The sequence below is a fragment of the Rhinolophus hipposideros genome (genome assembly GCF_964194185.1).
Source record: "Rhinolophus hipposideros genome assembly, chromosome: 7".
Classification (NCBI taxonomy): Eukaryota; Metazoa; Chordata; class Mammalia; order Chiroptera; family Rhinolophidae; genus Rhinolophus; species Rhinolophus hipposideros.
The window spans coordinates 70,015,994-70,027,597 of record NC_138053.1 but is presented as its reverse complement, the minus strand read 5'-3'; positions in this window follow the sequence as shown (position 1 = coordinate 70,027,597).

The following is an 11,604-nucleotide window of genomic DNA, read 5'->3' as shown; positions in this document are numbered from 1 at the left end:
ACTCCAGCCAATCTTAACCAAATAACTGAACAAATTTAAGTTGACACCCTGTTGTCTGCCAGCTCTTCAAGATTTTTGGCTTGATTGTTTTGTTTCTCTGCCTTGTCTCTTCCTCCAAATTTGAACTCTGGAGAGTGCCTCTTCTGAAACAGCTGTTTTAACATCAGGATTGGCTGTGCATCAGAATCACTTTTTTTTAAATTGAGGAATATTGGGGCACAGTGTGTTTTTCCAGGACCCATCAGGTCCAAGTCAAGTTGTTGTTTGCAATCTAGTTATGGAATGCACAGCTCACTGGGCCCTGTGGGAATCAAACCGGTGACCTTGGTGTTATGAGCACTGTACTCTAACCAACTGAGCCAACTGGCCACCACAAAATTACTATTTCTTTATACCAATACAAAATACAAAATAAGGTAGAGATTTGGATTTAACTGGATAAAGCTGATACAGAGCAGTTTTGTTTTTTTCCTTCGGTTTCAAATGTGATTCTATTGTTCCCATATACCCTGGCCCTCAAGAAGGACCAACCATTACTCTATGTTAATGATACTTCTCTTAATTTTTTTTTTAATACTTTCAGTAACCCGTTTTGACTTTTCTTTCTTGCTTGCTTGCTTGCTTGCTTGCTTGCTTGCTTGCTTGCTTTCTTGCTTTCTTCCTTTCTCTTTTAATTAAAGTTTATTGGGGTGACAATGGTTAGTAAAATTACATAGATTTCAGGTGTGCAATTCTGTAATGCATCATCTATATATGATGGAAAGAGAGCTGGCTCTGGGTGGTCAGCACACAATGTGATACTTCTCTTCAATTTAATCCGTCCTTACAAGTGACAGATTTCCATAGACTCATCTGCATTGAGTGATAACATGGCTGTAACAAATCTGTTCACAACATCTGTGTTCTTCCTAGGAATTGCAGTGTTATAAGGTTAATGGTTCTTAGTTAGGTCTGAGAGATTTAAAAAATGATGATGTTTGTCCTACTCCCAAAGTCTGAAGTATGACCTGGGCATTGGGATATTTTTAAATTTTCCCAAGTGGTACTGATCTGTTGGCAAGATTGAGAATCACCTTTAGGGCCAAGATACTTAAGAAAAGTCTAAGTCCTGTCTTGTCAAAAACAATTCCTTCTTCCCCAAAGAGATCCCAAGGGACACCTAACCATAGTATAATGACAGGCAAAAGGAAATGAAGCACAACTTCTGTATGTACACATATTCTTCTGATTTTTTTAACTTTGATATGAAAAGAAATGTGTTAGAGTTCATTTCTAGAAATCTGTCTCTACAAAACATATTTTCACTCTGCAATACAGGGCCAATAATATCCTAGGGCAAATAATGAGATTAGAAATTTTTTTCCATGGCCTTCTCCTTACTTCTTTTATCAACTTCCCTTTTTTCTCTACCCAGGAACGTTACGTCACAATCTCTGAGGGTTTTGCTCTCAACTGATTCACTAAGACATTAGCTTTCAAAAGTATAAAATATTTTCTCACAAGGACGTAGAATATCCATACTGAACAAGGCAGGCTATGGAAAGATTTTCAGTCCCTTTCCAGGAATACTGCATCTTCTCACCCTACTCATCAGAACAATCAGGTCTCTAGGTAAAAAGTAAATTCCTGTATGACTTTTCTATAGTTCTGGTGTGTGCAGTGCTGTCTTGATTTTAGCAACAAGTTCTATACCTAGCTAGACAAGTCCTCATTCCTGGGCAAACTGGGACATTGTTCACCCTCTTTCTTCTTGTGTCTCTTCCTGTCATGATTGTCTCGTGACCAGATTGCTATGGTCTGAATATTTGTATACCCCAAAATTCATATGTGGAAATCCAAACCCCCAAGGTGATGGTATAAAAAGGTGGAATTTTTGGCGGTGATTAGGTCATGAGGGCAGATCCATTAGAAATGCAGTTGGTGGCTCAGGCGGTTAGAACTCCATGCTCCTAACTCCGAAGGCTGACGGTTCGATTCCCCAGGGGCCAGTGGGCTCTCAACCACAAGGTTGCCAGTTCAATTCCTCGACATGGCACCTTGACCTGAGCTGTGCGGTTAGTGCCTTTATGAAAGAGAACCCAGAGAGATCTGTTGTCCTTCCTGCCATGTAAGGACACAGTGAAAAGACAGCAGTGTATGAATCAGGAAGCAGGCCTTCACCTGACATCAAGTCTGCAAGCATTTTCATTTTGGACTTCCCAGCCTCCAGAACTGTGAGAAATAAACTTTTGTTGTTTATAAACTACCCAGTCTGTGGTAATTTGTTATAGCGGCCCAAACAAGTTGAGACGATAGAGGTCACAGTTTTTAGTGCATTACTCATTGCTGTTTTTACATTTTAAAAATAATATATACTTACTAAGAAACATTGAAAATATATAGAAATAGTAAATAAAACAAAAATCATTGACAGACATAGTGACTATTTAAATCAACATACTGCCTCTCAATATTTTTTCTCTGATTTATATTAATACCTATTAATATAAAAAAAATCAGAGATTTACTCCTATGAATCAGCTGTCCCTTGCCTCTAGACAATACTGGACAAACTTATAGCCCAATTCTTTCCAGGCTTCCTTTTCACAGATTCCATGCAGATTAACCCTCTTCTGTTATGACATTGTTTCCTCAGATAGACTAGATATGGTTGCTAACATAAGCTTTCTGAGTTAAACTACAATCCAGTTATGCTTCCCTAAATTTGCAGCAGTTGGATTTTGAATGATCACAAACATTTCTTGGATAATTTCTAAAGATGGTTGATCTTTTCTTTTGCAATTTGCTTCATCCTTCCTAAACTGAATTCTTGTAATGTAAATAAAATTTGGGGGTACTTTTGTCTCATATTCATATTATCTCTCTCCCAAAGTTCACGTATAATTCCATACTTATATATTTGAATACTGTCTGTAAAAGTATGCAAAACAATAATGGGATTATACTGTACCTACATATAAATTTGTATACTGCTGTTTTGAAAAGTACTGAAACACTGAATATATATGAAATCATTTATAAAATATGTATATGAACATTAGTAATAAAACAGTAATGTATCCAACTCTAAGTTTTAAAACTAGGACATTGAAGTATTTTTGTGGCTCACCTGCTTCGACGAGCCTCTTTCTTCTCTGCTCTACCCAGTCATTTGTTGGGTCTCAAACTAGTTTGTTCTCAGATCCCTTCCTATTTACTCTCTTACTCTGTTCTGTATTTCAGGAAAATACATTTTCAGGCATCTTTGTCCCCCAATTTCTCACTAGACTAGCCAGTGGAAGAAACCACAGTATTATCTCTCTTTCTCCTATCGTATCTCCAGTAAATGTGTCTCTTATCTGAGGGTCCAACTCCTGATCGATGGCAACTCCTTCCATGAAGCCACCTCCATTAGATAATGCTGATCTTGGCTCTCACATCTGCCCAAGATTCTGGCCTTTTGATGCTGATAGCAATATCTCCATTACCTTCTAGCCCTAGGGACATTACTGGTTTCCTGCTCTTAAGTAGCTGACTCACCATGCCTGGTTTGACTTCCATAATCTGTGTAATCAATTACCTGTATTAAATCACCTCTACTTAAAAGACCTAGAATAGCTTATGATTTATAAGTGAACATTAAATGTTATCCAATTTCTAGTTTGCGAAAAAGGTTTACAAGCTCAATTATTTAATTTTATTGAATTCACTTTTTGTATCTCCTTATATAATGATTTGCTTTTTCCTCGTTTAACTTGTTAATGCAATAAATTACATTTATAGATTTTTTCTACTGCTAAAAATCTTTGCATTCATGAACTAAATCCTGTTTTCATATTATATTATCTTTTTTTATAGATTGCTAGACTTCATTTGCTATTTTCTAATTTAGAATTTTTGCCATGAGGATCATGAGGGAGATTGCTCATAATTTTCCTTTTTTGTACATTTCTTATATAATGTTGGTATCAAGATTGCAGTGGTCTCATAAAATGAACTAAAAAGTGTTACTCCTTTTTCTATTCTAAAATAGTTTTTGTGCAAGGAAAATAAAATACATTCTGTAAGAACGTTTAGTAGAACTCCAGTAAAAATGTCTGGGCTTGCTGGTTCTCTTTCTGTGGGAAGAATTTTTGAGTTCTAGTTAAATATCTTTAATGGGTTAGGAAAACGTTACAGTGCTTTATTTCATTTAGAACATTGATAAACTTTCCTTCATTTTCTCTGATTTTCCATTGTAGATCTTATTAAATATTGACTCTATTTCTCAATCTCTATTTCACATATCTATTTTCCTTTCCTCTCCATGCTATATTCAATATAATTTCTTCATATCTAATTTCCAATTTACTTATTTTATCTTTGGCTTTATCTAATCTAGAATTTAACCTGTCCATTGAGTTCTTAATTTCTATTATAATTTTTATTCCTAAAATGTCTCTTAAATTCAGTTTTAAATCTGTTTGATATAGGATATATATACTGTTTCTAATTTATACTCCTAGCACACTTAATTGATTTCTTTAAACAGTTTTTACAGTTTCATAATAATTCCAATATCTGAAATCTTTATGAGTATACTTCTATGTTTTTTTCATGATGCCTATTCCTCATGAGTTTTATGATAGTCTTATTTTTAAACTCATTTAATGAAAACTTGTCTGTGGTAATTCTTGGAGACTTGGGATGCATATGGATTTACTTAAAGATGCTTTTCTGTTTTGGTTAGGTTCTTGGAGATAACATCAAACAGGGACAACCATAAAATACAATCTCAGTTGAGTTTTTGTTTGTTTGTTTTTGTTGTTGTTATGTAGATAGTGAGAATTTAAACTACAAGTTCATATGAAAATGGACTTGTAATTTTTTGTTTTTCCCCTTCAATCTAGCACCTAGTTTGGGGCAGAAATATTTCCTAATTGTCCCACTCTGAGGAATATGTTTTTCTTCTAGTGTATTATTTCAATGCAATTATAGTTCTTAGAAGTTCTGGCTTTAAGCAGGTTTCTCTATAAGACTGTCACACTGAGCAAGCTCTAGGCTTTGTTTCCCACTCTCCCATATCCCAGGTAGTCACAAAAATTGAAGCTCGGTGTTTCAGGGACAGCACTGTCTCATGAAAGTCTCTGGTTATGCTGCTTGCATACTTCTCTGTTTTCATATATTCTCCTCATGTTTAGCCTATAGGGTTCAGTTTAATTCCTTTATAGGTCAGCAATACTCTTTTTAAAAAATGGCAAGTACAATTTCATCTCGTGTTTTTAGATGGGGCTGCATGGGGTTCAGCAAATCTGGTCTATCATATTGCTGGTAGAAAAAATAAATTCCTTGCTTTTTGAAAACATTATATCAAGTCATTTTTATTGCCATTAAATATTTTTCATAAATATGCTTTTCAGTGACGTCAGAAGCATGGCAGCATGAGAAGCTCCACTGGTCACTGTCATTGAAGTTGCAACAAGTTAAACAGCTAAAATTCAACAAAGGATTCCCTGCTTGATACACAAATACATCTGAGAGATCCATGAATTGAAACATCTGAAAGTGTGCAAATCAGAGCCAACAGAAGGAGGGAAGGGAGAAGCGTCAAGATGAGTGTAATCGAGGCAGCCCAGAGCTCACTGCGGCTCTTTGTAGTGGAGAGGACCCTCTGTAGCCGCAGCATCCTGTCTGAGTGGTCAGCACATACTGTGGTTGAACCCAGTGACTGGTGCAGAGACAGAATGTAGAGGTGCAGCAGCTGTGGTCTAGCAGCTGCCATTGCCAGGCAGTAAACAAAGCCACAGAGCCAGCCCACCCCCTCACCCTCCCAGAGCTAGCATCTAGCCCCAGTAGAAGCTGTAGCAGTGAGTGTCACATTACAGAGTGCATTGTCTGCAGCTCTGAGAACTGGAGAGACAGTGCCTGAGCGACAGATGCACATTGCAGCCTACTCTAAGTGACAAGGGTAGAGATACAGAGACAAGGCAGCTGAGGTCTGGCAGTTGCCATTATGAGGAAGAATACAAAGCCACAAACTCAGCAGCAGCTCCTCCCAGCCCACCCTGCCCCCACTCATCGTAGCTGATCCCAGTGGGGTTACATGGGACACCTCCAGCAGTACAGAACTGCTGACAGTTTCTGGTTACAGGGGGCAGCGCTGGGATTTCACAGGCTCAGAACCCCATTGGCCACCACATTGTCCCCAGGGTGGTGATACCCTGAAACTGAGGCAACCTGGTCACCGAGCAGACATCCATCTCCCCAGGGAATATAGGGCATTTTCCACTAGCCTACAAAGATCCAAGAAGCCAGAGCAGTGTAGGAGAAAATAAAACACTTGTGCTCCAGCATTACCTACTGGAAAATACAAAGACCTCTTCTTAGCAACCTACTCAATAGAGGTATCACTTTTTAAAAAGAAAAAAAAGAAAGAAAAAAAAAATCCAATTTCATTACCATAAAATGCCTAGGCAGAGAAATAATCCATCAGATACCATGAACAACCAAGATAACAAACAGCACAGAAAGAAAATGAAAAATCTCCAGAAAAAAAAACTTAAAGACATGGAAATGTGTGATTTAAATGACAGAGAATTCAAGATTCCAATTCCGAAAAAATTCAGAGATACAGGAAAACTCAGGAAGTTTAATGAACTCAGAAATAAAATCAATACACAAAAGGAATACTTTACCAAAGGGATTGAAACTTAAAAAAAAAAAAAAAAAAAAAAAAAAAAAGAAAATTTTGGACCTGAAGAACTCAATAAAAGAGATGAAAAATGAAGTAGAGAGCTTAGGAAATAGAGCTGACCAGATGGAGGAAAGAATTAGTGATATCAAAGATAGAAATGTAGAAATGATGCAGTTGAAAGAAAGGAAGGAAGGAAAAGAAAGAAAGAAAGAAATCTTTGAGAACTATCTGACTCAATCAGAAAGAGCAATTTAAGAACAATGGGCATACCAGAAAGAGAAGACAGGGAGAAAGAATATAGAGCCTATTCGAACAAATAGTCAATGAGAACTTCCCAAACCTCTGGAATGAGCTGGATTCCTGAATCCAAGAAGCAAACAGAACACCTAATTATCTCTAACCCAAAAGGCCTTCTTCGAGGCACATTATATTAAAACTGTCAAAAATTTAATGACAAAGAAAGAATTCTCAAAGTATCCATGAAAAGAAGACAATAACTTACAAAGGAAAGCCCCTTACATTATCATCAGATTTTTCAGCAGAAACCTAACAAACTCTGAGGAAGTTGAATCAAAAATTCAAACTGTAGAAAGAGAGAAATTACCAGCCAAGAATAATGTTACCCAGCAAAGTTATTTTTTAAGTATAAAGCAGAAATAAAGAATTTTCCAGACATACAGAAGCTGGGGGAATTTACCAACACAAGACCTGCCTTACAGGAAATACAGAAGGGGGATATTCTACCTGAAACAAAAATACAAAAGGATACAAAACTATGAGTATGAAGCCTAACAGACAAAGGAACCAACAGAAGCAGGAAATTGCAACCCTTATTCAGAATAGGGTATTATACACTTAAATATAACATAAAGGTTAAAGGAGATAAAAACATTAAAAAGAGAGAAGACAACGACAACTACTGCAATTTGGAAATGAATTCATAGCATAAATGGGGATAATTTGTGACAACAAAAATATAAAAAGGGAGGGGTAAAGGTCTGAATTTGCAAAGGGGAACGGAGATAATTCAGAAGAAAAAGGAATATATATATATATATATATATATATATATATATATATATACACACATATATATATATACACATATATATGTATGAAACTTCCCTTTGCGTAAATCTGATAACCACACACACACAAATAAAAAATCATAGAATACCACCAACTAAAAAAATAGACATAACCACAAGGGGGAAAAACATGGAGACACAGAATACCAGAAAACAAGAGATAAAATGGCTATACAAAATCATCATACATCAATAATCACCCAAATGTAAATGGACTGAGCTCACCAATAAAATGGCACAGAGTAGCAGATTGGATAAAAAACAAAACCCACTCATATGCTGCCTTCAGAAGTCTCATCTAAGCTGCAGGGGCAAACAGAGACTCAAAGTGAAAGGGTGGAAAATTATACTCCAAATAAATTGCATCCAGAGAAAAGCAAGTGTACCATACTTACATCTGACAAAGTAGATTTCAAAACAAACAAGGTAACAAGAGACAAAGACGGGCATTTTATAATTATAAAGAGGACAATGCATCAAGAAGACATAACACTTCGATATATATGCACCCAGTCAGGGAGCACCAAGTATATATAAAGAAATTACTAACAGAACTAAAGGAAGCAATTGACAAAAACCACAATCACAGTAAGGGACATGAATACCCCATTGACAGGTATGGATAGATCATCTAAACAGAAAATCAATAAGGAAATATCAGCCTTAAATGATACATTAGACCAAATGGACATAATCCACATTTACAGAGCTTTTCATCCCAGAACATTTGTATATGCTTTTCAATAACTGTATAACATTTTATCTCTTTGTTATCTTACATTTATTTAATTAGCCTCTCTCCCCTTTGTTTTTTGGAAGTAAAGGGAGTGCTCAACTGTATTTTAAGTACTGTTGCAATGAATATCCATATACATAAACATCAATCTATATACAGCATTAATGATTATTTTCTAAGGAATAATTAATGAATCATGATATATGAACATTTAGTACCAGAGTACTAAATTACTCAGCACTTTATCATCCATTTTCAAACACAACATAAACCATTTTTATGTTGTTTTTTATATTAATATAAACCCAAAATCACTACTTTGTTCATCCAAAATTGTTTCCTAAGCAAATTGTACGTTGCTCTATTTATACCTTTCATATTAGTTTATTCTCCCTTGTAGTTATATCATGTAAAATCTATCTGCATTATACATTAACTATGAACAGTTTATTACACATCTTTATTAGGATCTATTTTCTGTAAATCTAAATTTCATAAATTTTCCTTTAAATAGCTCTCTAGAATTTCCTCTGGTTTCAATAATTGCAGATAAACATCTTTCTTCCATTTGCAATTGCTTCTGGTCTGTAGCTCTTTCTTTCTTTTTCGAAAGGTAAAGAAAAAATTTAGTACCAGACTTTATGATATATTATTTCTTACTCACAGCCTCCCACGACATTTTAAGGATTCAAATTGACCTTTTCTCCCATTATCCTTATTTCAAGTTACCAGTATGTCAGTCACTGGGAAATCTCATCAAGGGTTTAACACTTCATACCCTGCTACTTACTCTTTATTTCAATTTGATCTTCTTTATTCTCATTCAATTCTAATTTTCAGAAACATAACTTCTTCAATCTTGTTATTCTTTAATTCATTTCTCCAAATAGCAGCTGTAATCCTTACTTGCTCTTATTCAGCAAAAAAAATAAAATGCACTAGGCTTCTTAAAAGCAAATTATTACACCAATTTGAGAATAAGAAAATTAATGTACTGATAAATAATAGGGGACCTTAAGGTCATGTTTCTCACAAGTGAAGCAGAGTTGGGAATTCCTGGGACCCTCCTGGGTTTTATTTTGAACAGGCTAAACATATCACTTTTTTAAAAAATTAAGTTTTCTTCAATTGTCTAATATTTGTTTACATTTGTACATGTCTATACTTGCCCAATTTTTAATTCTCTAGACCTTGCTGCTCATACAGGGGTCCTGGAAGCAGTAACATCAGCTTCACTTGGGGGCTTGTTAAGAAGGCAGAATTTCAGGCCACTCCCAGAGCCATCGAATGAGAATCTGCAATTTATCAGAAGCCCCAGGTGATTTGTATGTGCAATTCAGTTTGGAAGCACTGCTTTACCAGACTGGAAGTCCCTTCTACCTGCCTCATATAAGTTGCAGGTGACATAATTAGTCCAAATATCACATTTCTTAATGTGAAGGAGAAGACACTGGGTATATTTTCATTGGCAAAACAGGTTATTCAGTCCCAATTAAAAATAAAAATGATTTCAATAACAATTGTCACTCCAATAAATTTTTAAAAAAAGAAAAAAACCATCAAATAATCAGATTAGAGAAAGTGTTTTCTATTAAAATGTACATGAGATCATCATGCATGCATTTTCAAAGAAATAATTTTGTTACATACGAGGCAATTAAGAATTCATTATTGTATTAAATGTTTGAACATTAAAGATCAAAAAAAAATAAAAAATAAAATAAAGATAATAGAGACTGAGACCAAGATTTTTAATTTAAGATATGCCTTTGAAGCAATTATGCTTGCTGAATGAGACTACTTGAATGATTACATGCAGGTTTCTTCTTTCTTCTCTTTGAGGTTGAAGGGACGAAACAGACTTCTCTTTGAGGTGAAGGGACGAAACTTCACCTCTAGTTCCTTTGAGGTGAAGGAACTAGAAACCAGCTAACATAAACATGCTATGCAACTTCCTCCATCTCACCATATTGCTTTCTTGTAAACATTGTACAGAGCCAGTTAGCATTCGAAAAAATCAAGTCTCTTCATTCTAAAAAAAATAAAGATACACTGTAATTTGGGATCAGAAGTTTTATAGAATACTGTTTATAATTATTTTCTTCTTCATGAAAATCTGATTACCAGTATGTAAAAATTTCCACTTTATTATCAAGCAGTATCCTTTCTGCTGATCAGCATTATTTTTTTAATTAACTTTAGAAGATGACATTCTGCGAGGTATACTTAAATGTTGTGATCCTGAGATTTTATGTTTTCAAATTGAAGATACTATCCTCTTGCATCACACAAAATAGTTAAGATGGTTTGGATTATATTTAAATGTTCTTGGATGAAATGTGCTTACTGAATGAATTCAATTATTGTACAAACCATGTGCTTCTCCATACCAAATTCAATGAAATGGAAAAAGACAACAGTTCTAGCTCGTGTTCCTGTTTCAATACTGCAAAAATTAGAAGTATGCACATTCTATTATATTTACAAATTCCAGGGCTTCTCTTTTACTTAGAAATAAAATAATTGATAAGTAAATGTGTGTATGTGTGTGTGTGTGTGTGTGTGTGTGTGTATGTAATAAAAGATTAGCTAGATTTAGAAACCCAATTGGCTTTTTTCCTAATCTGACCCACTTTGATTTCTTCAACTCTGCATCCTATTTCTTATTTGTGTTTTTCTATATTACAGTAAACATACATAACACATATGCCAATAAGTAGAGGATACAAAAATTGCCAAAGCATTGTGTTGAACTTTGTTCTTTTCATAAACCAGTCACTGTAACACAGAAAATATTTTTTAGAAATGTGTGCATATTCAGTAACCTTCAGTGCAATTACACTGGTTATTACAAACTTTGTGAGAATCAATATTTTTTGAAGATTCACCAGGTCTTTGGTGGTTAATTTTATGTGTCAACTTGACTGGACCACAGAGAGCCCAAAGATTTGGTCAAACATTGCTCTGGGTGTTTCTGTTAGGTTGTTTTCAGGCAAGACTGCTATTTAAATTGGTAGACTAAGCTCTCCTTAATGTAGGTGGGTTTCATTCAATCAGTTGAATATCTGAATGGAACAAAAAAGGTGGCACTCCCCAGAGTAAGAGAGGATTCTTCTGCCTGACTGCTT